Genomic DNA, 18,627 nt, shown 5'->3' with positions numbered 1-18,627 from the left:
AGCAGTTCCGAGCCTTTGCAGGGTTGAGATGCTGTCCCGAACCCAGGTACCAACTTCACAGATTGTCAGAACCCGCACCCCTGAACTTCGCCTCCAGCGCAGAGCTGCGGTATGAGGGGAAAAGCGCAGCAGGAGCCTTGCGAGGCGATTGACGCCGCTCTCCGGGTCACGCGGCACCTGGAACTCAGCTGCCGGAGGGTCCCACGTGGAGCAGCGCAGTCCCCACCTTGACACCCAATGGCGCAGGTGGCCCCGCTGCGACACCGGCCGCGAGCCCGCCCCGCCCCCAGCCCTCCTGCTGGCCAGGAGGCTTAGTTTGGTCTCTATAGCAACCACATCTTAAGCGTGGGTGAGGAGGGGCGCTGGGAGGAGGCTGCGCCTGTCTGCAGCGGCTCCGCGGGCAGGCGGGAGCTGGGGAGAGGCCGGCAGCGCCTCCCACCTGCTCCTGCAGCGCCTGCCACTTCGGAGCCTGCCACCGGGCGCCGCACACCGCCCGAGGCCACCGGGTTCCTGCCGAGCGCCTCGGGTAAGCAGGGCAGCGGGGCCCGTGTCCCTCCGGCAGAGCTGCGCGGCGGCCGGGCTGCCTGCTCAGCTCCGGGCGGGGGCTCTGGGGCAGTCCGCCGGGCCCGGGAGTTACAAGGACGGGCAGCTAGGGGCGGCGGGGCGGGGCGGTCAGCTCCCGGTGCCAACGCTGGAGAGGCGTGTCCCGCCCGCGGGCGCTTGGTCCCTGCATCTACACCCCAGCCGGCGAAACAGCGTCGGAGCAGATCACTTGCCAGGGCTGCCCCTCGCCTGCCCCCAGCTCGCCGCTAGGAGCTACCAAATGAGCGGTCGGTCTTTACCTCCGATTTGGCTTAGAAAGTACCCGGAGTAGTTGGGGGATATTGCTTTGCCCGCCTTCCAAAGGAATAACAAGCTCAGAACGGGGAATCATCGCTCCTGCAGGCTCTAAAGCAAGAGAAGTTACATTTAAGGGAGGCGATTCTACCAGGACAATGATTTAGGATGCCATGGACAGCCTCTGTTACACACCATTCACTGACTGTTGCGACAGTCATTACAAGCGGTCATGCATTCACTTTAAATTACACCTTGCAGCCACTGTGCTTGTTTTGGTCTTTTCCCTGGATGCTGTCCTTGTTTAAAACACAGTTTAAAAGTGAGGATCTGGTTCCCTTCCCAGTACCTCCAGTTTTACGTAGGCATAACTTCACTAGACTCAATGGCACCGACTGCACTTGTAAAACTGGAGAGACATGAAAAATCAGATCCTTAAAATATGTAGTGCTGTCGTTCCTGGGATGAGGATAGTAAAATGTCATATACTTTTATGCTTTTTTTAAAGTAACCCTCAGCTGTTTTTAAAACTATGATTTATATGAACTTCAACATAGAATCTGTCAGCCTTCTAATTTAATTTAAAAAACAGAGCTCTCAATCCATAAAAATGATAAATCAGATCTAACGCCCTTGGAATTAATGGGAGTCATTCCACTAATTTTAATTAGCATTGGATCGGCTCTGTGATCTGGTGTTTTCGAGAGAAAATCAATTAAAAACTCAGGTGTTATAATTTAACTTAATTTAAATAGTGTTCACTGATACTGGTTTTAAGCATGGACTAACAAGTTACATATAAAGAAAAGGAACAAAAGAGAAAAGCAGTGTTAGTTTTTAATAAATATTGTTCAAGTCAAGATGTTTGCATAGAGCTATTAAGCAGCTGGTATTTTTTACACACTCCAGTCCAAATCTGCTCTCAATTACCCTGTATAAATCCAGAATAATTCTATTGAAATAAGTTGTGGTATTCTGGATTTATACCAGTATAATGGGGGGACATGTGCTCTCAGTTTTGCAGTGCTAAATTCCAATTCTATTTCAGCTCAAGTTGGAAATGATCAAGAGCAGTTACCCCCTGGAAGTCTGCTCAGTGAGCTGGATATTGATGTCCCAATGGGCATTAGGGATAGTCTGCTCTGCAGAGAAGCCCAAGGCTATGTCTAGACTGGCCACAAATTCCGGAAAAGGGATGCAAATCAGGTAAGTCAGCATAGGGAAATCCGCGGGGGATTTAAATATCCCCCGTGGATTTAAATAAACATGTCCGCCGCTTTTTTTCTGGCTTGGGGAAAAGCCGGAAAAAAAGCGTCTAGACTGATCTCTTATTTCAAGTAGGAATAAGAGATCCTCCGGAAAAGGGCTTTATTCCGGAGGATCACGCCAGTCTAGACGCTTTTTTCCGGCTTTTCCCCAAGCTGGAAAAAAAGCGGCAGACATGTTTATTTAAATCCTGCGGGGGATATTTAAATCCCCCGCGGATTTCCCTATTCTGAAGTTGGAAATTAACATGCCTCTTCCGGAGAAGGGTTTAAATATCCCCCACGGATTTCCCTATGCTGACTTACCTGATTTGCATCCCTTTTCCGGAATTTGTGGCCAGTCTAGTTGTAGCCCAGGAGTAAAGGGCTTTCTAAAGTAAGGGAAGCTTGCATGCTTTTTGTCTATGCTGTATTTGTTCTGTGAAGAGGGGAGTCCAGTTTTCACTACTGGAAAACTAGCATTGTTGTCATAAGCAGTAATTTTGTATCAATATATATTTTTAATGGCTACTGTGTTAAGTTTGAGACTTAGCCAGTATGCTGGAATACTTACATAGGCAAAATTCCCATTAAGGTTAATAGGAGTTTTTGCCTGAGTGGAAAAGAGTAAAATCTTCAGGATTTAGCCCATGGTAAATATTTTCAGTAGGAATTGTATTAGTTTCTTTATGGTAGCACTGTACCATTCACAGATACACATGCTCATGTGAATATGCATTCATTCTATGTGCTGTTATGGTATCTGTTGTGAATAAAATATCCCTTCAAAATTTTCTAGCTGATGGATCAGCAATAGAGAGCACACCATCCCATCTGCATATTCAGAGCATATAGTCTACTATGTGCTGGGAATCATATATATATAGTAGCCCAATGCCTGTGACTCTGTAACGCTGAAATGCTGGCTGTTCCCTCTGGGCGGCGCTGTTGCCTCCCACTGTGGTGCTCTGCTGACTTCTGTGCTGCTCAGCTGGGCCACCGCAGGGGAGCCCAAACAGCCACTTCCACTGCTTGCTCCCCAGCCAGGGGGCGGAGCCTGGACAAGCATGCGTCTCTGATGTCAGGAAAGGGTGCCGGATTCAAAAGGAGGAAAGCGGAGCAGACACAGAGGAGACAGAGAGGAGAACGGAGGAGGTGGAGGACAGTGAGAGAGAGTGAGAGAGATGCAGCAGGAGGAGAAGAGAAACAGAGTGAGAGGCGAGAGGGGGAGAAGAGCTGAAAGAGAGAGCAGGCGAGGCAGAAGGAGGAGAAGAGAGAGAGGGGCTGTTTGCCCCTGCGTGGTAGCCCGGCTGAGTGGTGCAAAAGTCAGCTGAGCACCACGGCAGGAGACGAAAGGGGGTGGGGTGGTGACCATAGGCGTGCGCATGAGGTGTGCTGGGTGTGCCCAGGCGCACCCTAATGTTTCAAAGGGGGCGTGAGTGAAGGAGTGCCACTTCAATGCTCTGGGGAACAGACACCGTGCCGGGTTTCCTGCATATGCACGGCTAAAACTGGCGGGTCTTAGGACCCCACGGAAAGAGGTGGCAGGGACACAACAACGTCACCCGGCCACCCCATTAAGCGAGGTGAGTTTAAACCCTGGGCAGGAAGGTGGGGGGGGTGCCCTGGGCAGGGGATCAGGTGCAGCACGGCTGGCCTCGGGGAGGGGAGAGGGCCAGGGTCGGGGTTGGGGGCAGCGCAGCTGGCCTCAGGGAGGGGAGGGGGGTGGAGGCAGCATGGCTGGTCTCGAGGAGGGGAGATGAGGGGGGAGGGGGCAGCGTGGCTGGCCTCAGGGACGGGAGGGGGTTGGGGGCAGAGCGGCTGGACTTGGGGAGGGATGGAGAGGGGGCTGGGGTTGGGGCAGCGCGGCTGGTCTCGGGGAGGGCTGGGGTTGGGGAGGGAGGGGCAGGAGTTGGAGGCAGCGCGGCTGGCCCTGGGGGGGCAGGGGTTGGGGACAGCATGGCTGGCCCCAGGGAAGGGGGGCAGGGGTCGGGGGCAGCGCAGCTGGCCCCTGGGAGGGAGCAGGGGGCCAGGGTTGGAGGCAGCACAGCTGGCCCCAGCTCCGCCCCCCAGAGCAACTTCCTATCCCCTCTTCTTCCTGGCCCCTCCCTTCCCCCCGGCCAGTCCCTCTTCCTCCCCCCCAACCCAAGATCAAAGTGTGTCTGGTTTTTTTGGGGAGGGTCTACCTGGCAACCCTACGAGTCAGACCCGGTGCAGGCACCAAGTGATGGGGACTGCTGGAACTTTTGGAACCAGAGACTGCAGAATGGGGGTTTGTGACCCAAAAGGCGGCTGAGAAACCTAAGAAAGACAGCGTAGGGGGAGCACCAGAAGGGTGACAGTCAAGGCCATCCTAGAACTCTGTTACAGACCAGTTGGCGGCTGCTGGAAGAGGAGGGAAAAATAGGGGGTAAGGGTCAGAGAGGAAGGGGCTTGTGTTGAGGAGAGGGGGGCAGGTCAGGAGAAGAAAGGGAAAGGCACCAAGGGAAAAAGTGGAGGAGAGAGACAAATGCCAGAGGGCCAAGTGCAGACAATGAGGAAAAGGGCAGGAGGGGCGGTATCGGGGGGGGGGGGAGGATGATGCTAGGAGAGGAGAGAGGAAGGGCTTTGGGGGCCAGAGGAGAGAAGGGGAGGTGCTGGGAGAAGGCTTGAAAGGCGGGGTGGGCATGAGGAAGGTGGGGATGGAGCAAGGCACGTGTGAGGGCACAGAGGGGCATGAGGGGAACAGGGGCAGAGGGTGGTGAGGGGGTGGGCATCTGGGAAAAAGAAGGCAAAGGGGGCAGGGGCAGTGAGGGAAGGGGGAGGCACCAAGAGGGTGCAGGGGTAAGAGAAGGTGCAAGTGCCAGGTGATTCTGGGGGTGAAGCAGAAGGGCAGACACCTGCAGAGGAGGGACCAGCACCAGAAAAGAGAGGCAGGGTAGGTGTGTAGAGGGAGGTGTTAGGATAGGGGATGAGGAAGGGTAGCTCACATGATCAGAGTGGGGCTACTGGAGGAGTGGGCACAGGGGGCAGAGAAGGGCTGGTGGAGGGGGGCAGGTCTCAGGAAGGCTGAGGGCAGTGAGAAGGGCAGGAGTCAGGACATCAGAGGAGGGTGAGGAGTTGGGGGCAGCAGGCATCAAGGAAGCTGATGGAGCAAGCGGAGGAAACAGAGCAGCAGAGGGGAAAGGCAGAGGTTCATAAGATATTTATTAATAACTTGGGTGCCACAGTGACACATCCAAACAAGCCACAAACTCAGTACTGGAGCACAACACAAAATTTATTGTGCTCATGGGAGGAAACTTGTAGAGGGAACACTTCCCCAGCCTCTCCACCCCCCAAGTTAATGTCACACGCATTGGGTTAATGCAATTGCAGGATAGTTGCATGTGGGGGGTTTGGTGAGGGCCAAACTAATCCCTATTGGTAAGAGGATGGTGGGAAAAGTCTTTGGGAGGGGTCACATGACACCTTTTATTTCTGGTCATGTGTCCATATTGTCCCGAAAGTGTTACCTCCAGAGGCATGGCTAATGGGGGTCAAAGAGTACAATTAAAAAAAATTCTTTGAGTGCACACCCTAATGAAATGTGCTGGGCACGCCTATGGTGGTGATGTACATACCCAGAGGGCGGGCCCTGGATGAGCATGCATCCCCAACGGAGACAGAGGAGAGCGGAGAGAGAGTGAGAGGCAGGAGGGGGAGGAGAGACAGAGAGAGAGGCAGAAGGCGGAAGAGAGGTGAGAGAGAGGGGGGGAGGCAGTAGGAGGAGGAGCGAGAGAGAGAAAGAGACATGGAGCGAGAGACCGGAGGCTCAGGAGAGAAGACGGACATGGAGGAGAGACCTGAAAATCCTGCTAATTGGCTAGTATAGGAAGAATGCAGGAAATGGTTAACTTTAACAGGTTCATTGGTGTGGTAAGAATTTGGAGTTTTAGGCCACAGCACATGAGCAATAAATACCTCTTTCCATTTAACATGAAGATAGGTCAAAGCACAACGTATTATATTTAAATAAGCATGTGGTGTAAACCATAATGCAAAGGATTCCTGAGCTGAAGTTACATCCTTGACTCACCCTTTTGTGGTGAAGGAATACTGATACAATAACAGGATTATCAAAGGTGAGTCAGGGATGTATATTAGTTTTAGTTCTGAAATCCTTTTGTATTGTGGATTTATGCCAGAACCTTAACATCATTTGAACATAATTTTGCAGTTAGATAAGACACAAAATTATAGGAAAGACATGTTGATCATGCTATGTGTTCTGGTAGGAGTACTTCCTACCACTTATTTACCTAGTAGGGAAGAATAATTCTGTCCATTGCAGACATAACTGGGTGCAATATGATAGTCTGTGTTATGCAAGAAGACAGACTACATGACCTTTTCTGGACTTCAGATGCGTGAATCTAAGGATTACCTTCTCCATCAGAGACATGCAGCCACTTCTGGAGTAAAATTTGGCAGTCCTTAAACAGCAAACATCATTATTACCCAACCATTGGCCCAGTAGGCTGAATTAAGAAAACAGTGTGTGTCTTAATTCTGACCTTCATAGTTTACTAATTCTTTTTGTATTATTTTTTTGCTTAGAAGATGTTTAATGCTTGAAGCCTGTTAGGGAAATTGGCATGAAAATGGTTCTGAGTCTTGGCAAATGAACCTGATTTACCCTTGATAGATCAGGGCTCCCAGGCTTTGTCTACACTGCAGGGTTTTTGTGCAAGAAGCCTTTTGCGGAAGAGTTCTTGCGCAAAAGTGCATCCAGACCTCAAAGTGCATCGCAAAAGTGATGTGCTTTTGCACAAGAGAGCATCCACACTGCATGGACACTCTTGTGCAAAAAAGCTCTGATGGCCATTCACAGAATGGCCATCAGAGCACTTGTGTTTTTTCCAGTAGGGGTTTCTTGCGCAAACCCCCTAGAGTGTCCACACCTGCCTTTTTGCACAAGAGCTGTAGCGCTGAAAGGAGTTATTCCTCATGGGGAATATAACTACTATAACTACTACTCTCTAGGAATAAAACATTTAAAACCTATACAAATTGGAAAGATCATTTGCTTTCAGTTTTAAAGAAAGGTTCCTTATATAATATTGTGATTGCTATTAAATGTAGAAGATGTACAGTTGCAGTATGCTTAATACAAGAACATAAGAATTGCCATACCTGGTCAGACCAAAGATCTATCTAGCCCAGCATCCTGTCTGCCGACAGTGGTCAATGCCAGATGCCCTAGAGGGAGTGGACAGAACAGGTAATCATCAAGTGATTCCCTCCCCTGTCATCCATTTCTAGCCTCTGACAAACCATTCCCACCCATCCTGGCTAATAGCCATTGATGGCCCTAACCTCCATGAATTGAACTAGTTCTTTCTTGATCCCTGTTAAAGTCCTAGTCCTCACTGCATCCTCTGGCAAGGAATTCCACAGCTTGACTGTGAGCTGAGTGAAGAGAAACTTCCTTTTGTTTTAAACCTGCAACCTATTAATTTAATCTGATGACCCCTACTTCTTATGTAATGGGAACAAGTAAACAATTTTTCCTTATTCACTTTCTCCATACCTGTAATGATTTTATAGACCTCTGTCATATCCCCCTTTAGTCTCCCCTTTTCTAAGCTGAAAAGACCCAGTCTTTTTAATCCCTCTTCATATGGCACCTGTTTCAAACCCCTAATCATTTTAATTGCCCTTTTCTGAATCTTTTCCAATGCCAAGATATCTTTTTTGAGATGAGGTAACCAAATCTATTTGCAGTATTCAAGATGTGGGCATACCATGGATTTATACAGAAGCAATAGGATATTCTCTGTCTCATTCTCTATCCCCTTTTTAATGATCCTGATTACTTTTTTAATGCCACTGCACATTGACTGGATGTTTTCAGAGAACTATCCCACAATGACTCCAAGATCTCTCTCTTGAGTGGGTATAACTAAATTAGCCCCCATAATTTTGTATGCATAGTTGGGCTTATTTTTTCCAATGTGCATTACTTTGTATTTATCAACATTAAATTATTTTGCCATTTTGTTACCTAATTAGCTAGTTTTGAGTGGTCTTTTTGCAGCTCTTCACAGTCTGTTTTACTCTTAACTAACTTGACAGGTTAATTTTGTCTTCAAATTTGGCTGCCTCACTGTTTACCCCTTTCTCCACATAATTTATAAATATGTAGAATAGGATTGGTCCCAGTATGGACTCTTAGGTGACACCTCTCTCCATTCTGAAAATTGTCTATTTATTCCTACTCTTTGTTTCCCATTTTTTAACCAGTTATCAATCCATGAGAGGATTTGCCCTCTTATTCCATGACAACTTACTTTACTTATGCGCCTTTAGTGATGAACCTTGTCAAATGCTTCCTGGAAATCTAAGTACAATATGTCCACTGGATGCCTCTTGTCCTCATGCTTGTTGATCCCCTCAAAGAACTCTAGTAGATTAGTAAGGCGTGATTTCCCTTTACAGAATTAATGTTGCCTTTTCCCCAACAAATTATGTTCATGTTTGGGTCTGACAATTCTATTCTTTACTATCATTTCAACTAATTTGCATAGTACGGACATTAGACTTACCGGTCTATAATTGCCGGGATCACTTCTAGAGCCCCTTTTAAATATTGGCATCGCATTAGCTATCTTCCAGTCATTAGGTATGGAAGCTGATTTAAAGGATAGGTTACAAACCACAGTTAATAGTTTCGCAATTTCACATTTGAGTTCTTTCAGAACTCTTGGGTGAATGCCATCTAGTCCCGGTGACTTGTTACTGTTAAGTTTATCAATTTGTTCCAAAAACTCCTCTAATGGTACCTCAATCTGGAACAATTCCTCAGATTTGTCACCTAAAAAGAATGACGTGTGTTTGGGAATCTCCCTGACATTCTCAGTCATGAAGACCAAAACAAAGAATTCATTTAGTTTCTCCGCAATGACCTTATTGTCTGTGAGTGTTCCTTTAGTCCAGTGGCCCCACAGGTTGTTTAGCAGGCTTCCTGCTTCTGGGGTACTTTAAAAACATCTTATTACTTTTTGAGATTTTGGCTAGCTGTTCTTCAGACTCCTTTTCAGCTTTTCGTATTACATTTTTACACTTAATTTGTCAGAATTTATTCTTTCTATTTTCCTGACCAGGATTTAACTTCCATTTTTTAAACTATGCCTTTTTATCTCTTGCTGCTTCTTGTACTTGCTGAAGCCATGGTGGCATTTTTTTTGGTTCTCTTACTGTGTTTTTTAATTTGGGGTATACATTTAAGTTGGGCTTCTATTATGGTGTCTTTGAAAAGTTTCCATGCAGCTTGCAGGGCTTTTACTTTTGGCTCTGTACCTTTTAATTTCTGTTTAACTAACCTCATTTTTTGTAGTTCCCCTTTCTGGAATTAAATGCCACAGTGTTGGGCTGCTGAGATGTTTCTTCCCACCACACAGATGTTAAATTTTATTACATTATGGTCATGATTTCCAAGCAGTCCAATTATATTTTTCCTCTTGGACCAGATCCTGAACTTCACTTAGGAGTGAATCAAGAATTGCCTCTCCTCTTGTTGGTTCCAGAATCAACTGCTCCAAGAAGCACTCATTTAAGGCAAGGGTGGGGAACTCAGCCCCAAGGGCTAGATGTGGCCCCCAGCTTGCCTGGATCCAGCCCCCAAGGCTCAGGGCCCTCCTCCCCGCTGTATTGGGGAGCCTGTGCTGGTACTCCAGCCCCCTGGTGCCCCGCCACGGGACTGGAGCACACAAAATCAACTATGTGGGGGTCCCCTAGGCTCTGGTGTGTGATGGGAATATGGGGAATGTCTTTCTCCTTCTCATTTGGGCACCACATCAGTGAGAGGTTTTTGTGTGTGGCCTTCGACTGATTTTTCTGTGGGTCAATGGCCCAGACCCAAAAAAGGTTCCCCACCCCTGATTTAGGGTGTCAAGAAACTTTATCCCTGTATCCCATCCTGAGGTGACATGTGCCCAGTCAATATGGGGGATAACTGAAATCCCCCACTATTACTGAGATTTTTATTTTTTATGCCTTCTCTAATATCCCTTAGCATTTCATAGTCACTATCACTATCATGGTCAGGTGATATGGAACATTTTGGTTCATTTAAGATTTTTACTTCATTTGATTTTATATTTTCTTTCATGTATAGTGCCACACCCCTGCCAGCATAACCTGTTCTGTCCTCCTGATATTTTTTGTACCCTGATATGACTGTGTCCCATTGATTGTCCACATTTCACCATGTTTCTGTGATACCTATTATGTCAATATTCTCCTTTAATACGAGGCACTCTAGTTCACACTTTTTATTATTTAGACTTCTAGTGTGTGTGTATAAGCACTTCAAAAATGTGTTACTTTTTAGCTGTTTGCCATTTCCTGATGTGTTTGAATGGCACACTTTTTTATTTGACTTTTTCTCATCTGTTACCCATATTTTATAATCTTCCATCCTCTCCTCCTTACTAGAACATAGAGAATCTCTATTAATAGACTCTCCACTAAGATATGTCTCTGTCTGATCCATGTGCTCCTCCACCCTTGTCAACTTTCCCCCATCCCTTTAAAAAGTATTCTACAACCTTTTTAATGTTAATGCCAGCAATCTGGTTCCATTTAGGTTTCTGTGGAGCTCGTCCTTCCTGTATAGGCTGTCACTTTCCCCAAAATTTCCCTAGTTCCTAATAAATCTAAGCCCCTCCTCCCTAAATCATCATCTCATCCACATATTGAGATCCTGAAGTTCTGCCTGCCTACCTGGCCCTGAACATGGAACTGAAAACACTTCAGAGAATGCTACCTGGATTTCAATCTCTTTTTTTTCCTCCAAACATTTCTTTCCCTTGGAAGAAATTATGGTGTGTTTATATTCCCTGTTTTGTGTTTAGCTTTTCATCTCACAGCACATTGTGTAACATTTTCTTGTTCTCCCTTAAATTACTTGTTAAGTGGGCCAACATACATTGGATCAGATCCTCTGTTCAATATATGCACATCTACTCCATAATATAACCGAAAAATTATATATTTTACTTGGAGCTAAAAATGTACTCATCACATGCCTTTGAATGCTACTGTCAGCCATGTGACATCTCTATCAAAAGCAACCTGTTACAATGTATGGGCCCAATCCTGATATTGACTTGCTCCATTGATGTTACTGACTACTCAAGTCAGTAAACACTACTCATTTAAGAAAAGGATAGGAAGATAGCATTCCAAACTGTAATCTTCTAATTAGCTTATCAATAGAAATCATGTCAGACTATTTACAGTCCTGCAAAGCCTGTATCCAGAAAGACTGACAATAAATACATTTCACTTAGACATGATCTGAACTTGTCCTAGCTACATCATATGTGAAAAATCCTCACATTTGAATGGCATACTAATGCAAGTATAGTGATAGAAATGTAGCCGTGTTAGTCTGGTGTAGCTGAAACAAAATACAGGACTATGTAGCACTTTAAAGACTAACAAGATGGTTTATTAGATGATGAGCTTTTGTGGGCCAGACCCACTTCCTCAGATCAAATAGTGGAAGAAAATAGTCACAGCCATATATACCAAAGGATACAATTTAAAAAAAATGAACACATATGAAAAGGACAAATCACATTTCAGAACAGAAGGGGGATGCGGGGGGGGGGGGGAGGAAGGTGAATGCCAGTGAGTTAATGATATTAGAGGTGGGGAAGGGTAGATGTCTGTGAGTTAATAGTATTAGAGGTGATAATTGGGGAAGCTATCTTTGTAATGGGTAAGATAGCTGGAGTCTTTGTTAAATCCCCTGCGGAGAGTGTCGAATTTTAGCATGAATGCCAGTTCAGAGGATTCCCTTTCAAGTGCAGATTTGAATGTCTTCTGAAGTAGGATGCAGGTTAGCAGGTCATTGAGACAGTGTCCTTTCTGGTTGAAATGACAAGCAACTGTTTTTTTCTTTGTGATCCTGTTTAATGTCTGTTTTGTGGGCATTGATTCTTTGGCAAAGTGTCTGAGACGTTTGTCCAATGTACATAGCAGACGGACACTTTCGGCACATGATAGCATAGATTATATTTCTGGAGGCGCAGGAATATGTATTCTTGATCTTATAACTCACTTGGTTAGGCCCAATAATGGTGTCAGCAGAGTGAATATGTGGACAAAGCTGGCAGCGGGGTTTGTTGCAAGGGAAAGTACCAGGATTGGTATTAGTGTGGTATGTCCTGTGGTTGTTGGTAAGAATCATCTTGAGGTTAGGTGGTTGTCTATAGGAGACTATGGGTCTGTCTCCCAGAGCTTCTTGGAGTTTAGTGTCCTGTTCCAGTATAGGTTGTAATCTATTGATAATGTGTTGGACAGGTTTAAGTTGGGAGCTGTAGGTGATGACAAGTGGTGTTCTATTGTTGGTTTTCTTGGATCTGTCTTGTAGTAGATGGTTTCGTTTGGCTCTTTCAATTTGCTTTTTTATTTCTCCGGGTGGGTAGTTGAGGTTTATAAATGCTTGGTATTGATCCTGAAGTTTCTGGTCTCTGTCTGTGGGATTAGAGCAGATGCGGTTGTATCGAAGGGCTTGGCTATAAATGATGGATCGTATGGTGTGTGCTGGATGGGAGCTGGAAGCATGTAGGTAACTGTATGAGTCAGTGGGTTTTCTGTAGAGGGTGGTGTCTAATTTTCCATTGTTGATTTGTACTGTGGTGTCCAGGAAATGGATCTCTCGTGTGGAATGGTCCAGGCTGAGGTTAATGGTGGGGTGTAGGTTGTTGAAATCTCTGTGGAATGTCTCCAGTGTTTCTTGGCCATGCGTCCAGATCATAAAGATGTCATCGATGTAGCGTAAGTAGAGAAGGGGCAAAAGGGGACGGGAGTTGAGGAAACATTGTTCTAGGTCAGCCATAAAGATCTTAGCATACTGTGGGGCCATGCGTGTACCTATGGCTGTGCCGCTGATCTGGAGGTATAAGTTGTTCTCAAACTGGAAATAATTGTGGGTGAGAACGAAGTTACATAGGTCTGCTACCAGGTTGCATTACCAGTTTCTAATGCAAGTATAGATACTGCTTAATCCCAGTATAGATACTGCTAGGTCAAAGGAAGAATTCTTGATGGAAAAAACACCCTTTCACCAATGAAGGAAACATATGCAGTACAGACCTACAGAGGCACAGCTCCAGCACTACAACTGTGTGATATCCTTAGTGTAGACATAGCCTTACAGTGTTAAACACTTACAAGCACCTCAGTTATCCAAACCTCCCTGGAAATTAAAACAAGGCCATGTCCTTTGACACCCGTTATTTACAGTGACAATTCTTTTTGTATCCTGTATCTTGTGTCCTCCAAAACATTTAGGCTGTGTCTGCACTGGCACGATCTTGCGCAAAAGCGGCCACTCTTGCACAAAAACTTGCTGCCTGTCTACACTGGCCGTGTGTTCTTGCTCAAGTAAACTGACGTTCTAATGTATAAAATCAGGGTTCTTGCATGAGAACTCTGATGCTCCTGCTCAGGAATAAGCCCTCTTGCACAAGAGCTCTTCCAGAAGAGGCCAGTGTAGACAGGCAACATGAATTTCTTGCACAAGAAAGCCCTATGGTTAAAATGGCCATCAGAGCTTTCTTGCGCAAGAGAGCATCTGCACTGGCATGGATGCTCTTGCACAAAAGCACATCTCTTACGCAAAAGCACATGCCAGTGTAGACGCTCTCTTCTGGAAGAGTTTTTGCAGAGTCTTCCGCAAAAGAGTTTTTGCGTGAGAATGCATCAGTGTAGACATAGCCTTAGGTAATCCAGCTTGCAAAGCAAAACAAAGAGTATTTTATCCACTGTGGTACAAAATAGACTAACTGAACTGTGCAAGAATTGTCTTTTAATTCCACTTGTCAGAAACCAGAAAGATGTTGCATAAATTGTTACATTTGTATTGCTATTAACTTTGTACATAAGAAGGTTAGTGTGCTTCATGGCACTAATGAATTAAGCTTCACAACATCCTTGTGGGATAGATATGTGATTATGCCCATTTTACCAAGGAGGAAAAAGAGAGGTTAAGCAGGTAGTCCAAAGTCACACACAGGAAATCTGTGGCACAAGCAGGAATATAACCCAGGTTTCCTGACGTCCACTCTTGCCTCTTGAGTACCCGACTTTCCTTCCATTTTTATTGTTTATTACATAGATTGGAGTTCTCAAAGTGGGGTCATTACCTCCAATGACGTTGCAATAGATATCAGAATATCACAATCACTCAGCCCTTCCCATATTGCTAAGTATAAAGATGAGACGGACTTAGCAAAATCCTGCCTAAATGGGAAGATGGCAGAGATCCTGGGGGTTGTGGTATGGAAAAAGGTCAACATATGAAAAAGGTGGTGAACTACTGATGTACTTCATTCTACTGAAAACTATGTCAGGAAGAAAGCAGATATTTTTATTGCAATGATATGGTGTGTTATATAATTAAAATTACAGAGGCGTCAGTAGCAACTTCATAGTTAGCTGAGCTTTTCACTTAAAGCAGAATTAAAACACTCATTTCAGATGTCAGTGATTGAATATAGTCTCCAGATTTAACACTGTTCAGCGGACGACTGGATTAATGATGGGTATTTGGATAAGGTAGTTATTAACTTTCCCTCTCCCAGTTTCACTTTATTGCCTCCCTGCGACCCATAATCCCTCCAAACTCCCTCCACACATTTGCTCACAGATAATAATTATATCTCTGATGCTAGGCTGGTCACATTTGTAAAATGTATCTCCACTATTTAACATTTTTTTTCGCATACTCTAAGCCCAAAGGTGTGCCATCACCCAGTTGTCTACTTTCTGACTGACCAGCTCCATTCCTCAGTTCCTCGCCTCTCCCAACATTCTTGAAGCTGGTGAACTAGAGAGCCAAGGTGGGCAGCAGGGAGCATCGTGGCTTCCCATACCATTAGTAAGCCGGGGCTGCATTTTTCTGGGCTAACAGGTTGATCATATAGGACCAGATCTGTAGCCAAATAGTCAGTGGGAGTCTTTCCTCTGGGTTTTGAATTAGCTTCAGAGGCAGTCATCCAAACTCTTACCAGTAGAGTTCTTCCTCCCCGCACCCTCTCCTTTACATTCCCCCAAGGCTCCAGCAGACCAATAGACTTTGCTGGTAGCATGGCTGTACTGATAGGCCTCTAAGATCCAGGACCAGCCTTTCAACCATATTTGTCTACCAGGGTGTGTCTAGACTACATGCCTCCTTCGACGGAGGCATGTAGATTAGCCAGATCGGAAGAGGGAAATGAAGCCGCGATTAAAATAATCGCGGCTTCATTTAAATTTAAATGGCTGCCCCGATCTGCCGATCAGCTGTTTGTCGGCAGATCGGGGCAGTCTGGACGCGATGCCCCGACAAAGAAGCCTTTCTTCATCGACACAGGTAAGCCTGGTTTCACGAGGCTTACCTGTGTCGATGAAGAAAGGCTTCTTTGTCGGGGCATCGCGTCCAGACTCCCCCGATCTGCCGACAAACAGCTGATCGGCAGATCGGGGCAGCCATTTAAATTTAAATGAAGCCGCGATTATTTTAATCGCGGCTTCATTTCCCTCTTCCGATCTGGCTAATCTACATGCCTCCGTCGAAGGAGGCATGTAGTCTAGACACACCCCCAGTCTCAGCCTCTTCCCTCCATTTTGTTTTTGGTGTCTTCCTCTTAGCATATGTGCAACGTGCCTCAGAGGGCAGGTGACCAGGATTTATCACCTAATGCAGGGGTGGCCAACCTGCGACTCCTGAGAGAACTGGGACGGAACCTGGAACCACTCAGGTCAGCTGCTCTCACGGCTGGGCCGCTGTGAGCCGCTTGCCTGCTCATGGCCCATGCCATTCCGCTTATGGCCCTCAGCACACTGCATCATATCCTGCACATGCAGGCCGGGTCACATATAGTGTCCCAGCCTCCACATGCTAGCAGCAAGCTGCTGAACGCAGGCAGCGGCAGCGGCGAGGGCTCTGGGTGTGGCGGTGGCAGTGTTAGCGGCGGCTCCGGGACTTGGGTATAAGATTAGTGGGTAGAGGGATTGGGTTAGAGCAGGGTGGTGTCTGGCTCTGGGGAGAGGAGGGGAATTGGGTTGGGGTGGGGTGTGCATGGCATGCCAGCCACTCAGCACGCTGGCCGCCCAGCAAATGTGCCCCAGTGCCTGGAGGGAGACATGCGGCTGTGGTTACTCCAGGGCCTGAGAATTGGGGGTGGAGGGGTGGGGTGCCTGGCTCTAGTATGGGGAAAGGGAGGGGAGGGAAAGAAAAGGGAGGGGGATTGGGTTTAGGGTGGGGAGGGGAGGGGGTGCACACGGCATCCCAGCCAGCATGTCTCAAGGCCAGCCACTCAGCACGCACACCCCAGCGCCTGGAGGGAGATGTGCATGGCTGTAATGGCAGCAGCTCTGCCTCCAAGACCTGAGAATTAGGTTAGAGCGGGGGAGGGAGGGAGATTGGTATGAGGGGGGCTGGTGCCTGGTTCTGGGAAGGGGGATTGGGTTAGGGGTGTGTGTGCCTGGCTCTGGAGAAGGGGAGGGGAAGAGCAGCCAGCACGCTTCCTGAGACCTAGGATCCCCAGGTACTGGCCCTAGCTTTCTGTCTCCTCCCCCTGGCCAGAACCCCCCACGAGTACCCTGCCCCAGCACCCACCAGCACCCTGCTCCAGCACCCTTGGGGCCACATTAGTGAGGCTTGGGGGGTTTTGGAGCGGTTGTTTTTTTGCATCTCATTTGTGTGGCCCCAACTGACTTTTCTGTGGGTCAGTGACTCCTGACTCAAAACTGGTTCCCCACCCCCCTCATAAACATTTTGTGTTTGACATAATATTTTATCTAAAAATGAAGCCTGGCCAACAAGCCCCCAATTGGGGCCAGGCCCCCATTTGGCTGCAGCATCATAACACTACCCCCTAGATCCCAAACCTGAGCCTATCATACACTGGAATCCCCTGTCCTGAGCCTCTCACATCCCCAAACTCCTGCACCCCCACATCTCCAGGCTTCTGCCACAACACTCCTGCACCATCCACACACTGCAAATCTGTGTCCTGAGCCCATCATACTCCCAGCCTCCCTGCCTGAGCCCCTCAAGCATCCCAGCCCAAACTCCTGCACCCTCACAGCCACAAGCCTGCGGCTTGCTCGGCACCCCAACCCTCCACCTGACCCCAGCACTCTCCAGCCTGGAGCCCCCTCCCTGAGCCAGCATCCTCTTCTCTACTTTCTCCTGCACCCAAATTCCCTCCCAGAGCTTGCACCTCTCACCCCTTCCCAGTGCTTTTTTTGTGATGGTATGCCCGAGGACGGTGTACCGGCACCTATTTTCCCTCCAGTATGTGCCTCTGTCCCTCCAGTATGTGGCTCTTCGCACTCTGTCCACCACTGTTTTGGATCTTTGTCTGCAATGGGTTGGCCACCCCTGACCTAATGAAATCCTCTAATTGGACCATTAGCTTCTCTGGATTGAGCCAAGTACTAACAGGAAGAGCCAGGTGAACGCTGACCCGTGCCCCCTTTTGTTGATATTATATGCTGGGAGAGTCAGTGGGTTAATGAGAAAGGGAGATACTTTGCTTGTTGAACTTCTCTTTCTGCCATGGAAGCATGTTCTTCATCTGATGTATCTCCTGTGATTCACTGCAGAGCAGACCACTTCTAACAAAACTTAGCAAGTCTGTCAGACGGAGACTCCCAGTAGCTGAGCCTAACTGATCTGCAGGAGCCTGAAGGGGATCAGGATCTGTCAGCATATATGAGCAGCCTGCAGTCATAATTATCCAGCAAACAAGCCAGAGAAATGTATACAGGCAGTCCCCGAGTTACGCGGCTCCGACTTATTTCGGATCCGCAGTTACGAACGGGGCCCTCTCCCTGGGCTCCAGCAGACCAGGGAGAGGAAGCAAAGCGGCGGAACACGCGGGCAGCGGACAGCCCAGATGCGTCTGGGCTGTCCGCTGCCCGCGTGCTCCGCGGCTTTGCTCTGCTTTGCTCCCCGTCCCCCTGGTCTACAGAGCAAAGCCGCGGAGCCCGAGGGCAGCAGAGCAAAGCCGAGCAGAGCAAAGCCGCGGAGCCCGAGGGCAGCAGGACAGCCACGGCGCGTCTGGGCTGTCCCGCTGCCCCCGTGCTCCACGGCTTTGCTCCGGATGCCTGTGGTACAGCAGCTGGGGCGCTGCCCATTGGTCCCGTAGCACCGCTCTGGGCGCTACTGGACCAACCCGGCAGCACCCCAGCTGCTCTGCCCCAGGCGTCCCCAAGTCAGCCGCTGCTGAAACTGACCAGTGGCTGACTACAGGAAGCCCCTGCCCCAGGAGACTTTGCTCGGGTCTCCCTGATCTGCTGGGGGGGGAGGGGGCGCAGCTAATGCGCCCCCCCCCCCAGCAGATCAGGCTTTTGTTGTGGGACGCCTTGGGTAGAGAAGCTGGGGTGCTGCCGGGTTGGTCCTGTGGGAACCTACCGAGCAGCGCCCCAGCTGTTCTGTCCCAGGCTCCAGATTCAGCAGCTGTTGAAACTGATCAGGCTGATTCCAGGAAGCTGGGGGCAGAGCAACTCTGCCTCCGGCTTC

At 48.0% G+C, this 18,627-nt stretch overlaps 1 protein-coding gene across 1 annotated transcript in view; it reads left to right on the top strand.

Moving 5' to 3' along the window:
* Positions 1 to 346: 346 nt before the first annotated feature.
* The window catches only part of RD3 (RD3 regulator of GUCY2D), a 39,522-nt gene continuing 21,241 nt past the window's right edge, over positions 347 to 18,627 (top strand). The window contains exon 1 of the mRNA XM_075925135.2: positions 347 to 526. The gene's annotated coding sequence lies outside the window, so the exon portion shown is untranslated. The remainder of the gene's footprint in view (positions 527 to 18,627) is intronic.

Source organism: Pelodiscus sinensis, chromosome 3 (assembly GCF_052426305.1).
Source record: "Pelodiscus sinensis isolate ZL-2025 chromosome 3, ASM5242630v1, whole genome shotgun sequence".
NCBI lineage: Eukaryota > Metazoa > Chordata > Testudines > Trionychidae > Pelodiscus > Pelodiscus sinensis.
The sequence above is the reverse complement of the archived record's forward strand: the minus strand, read 5'-3'. Positions and strand labels throughout refer to the sequence as shown.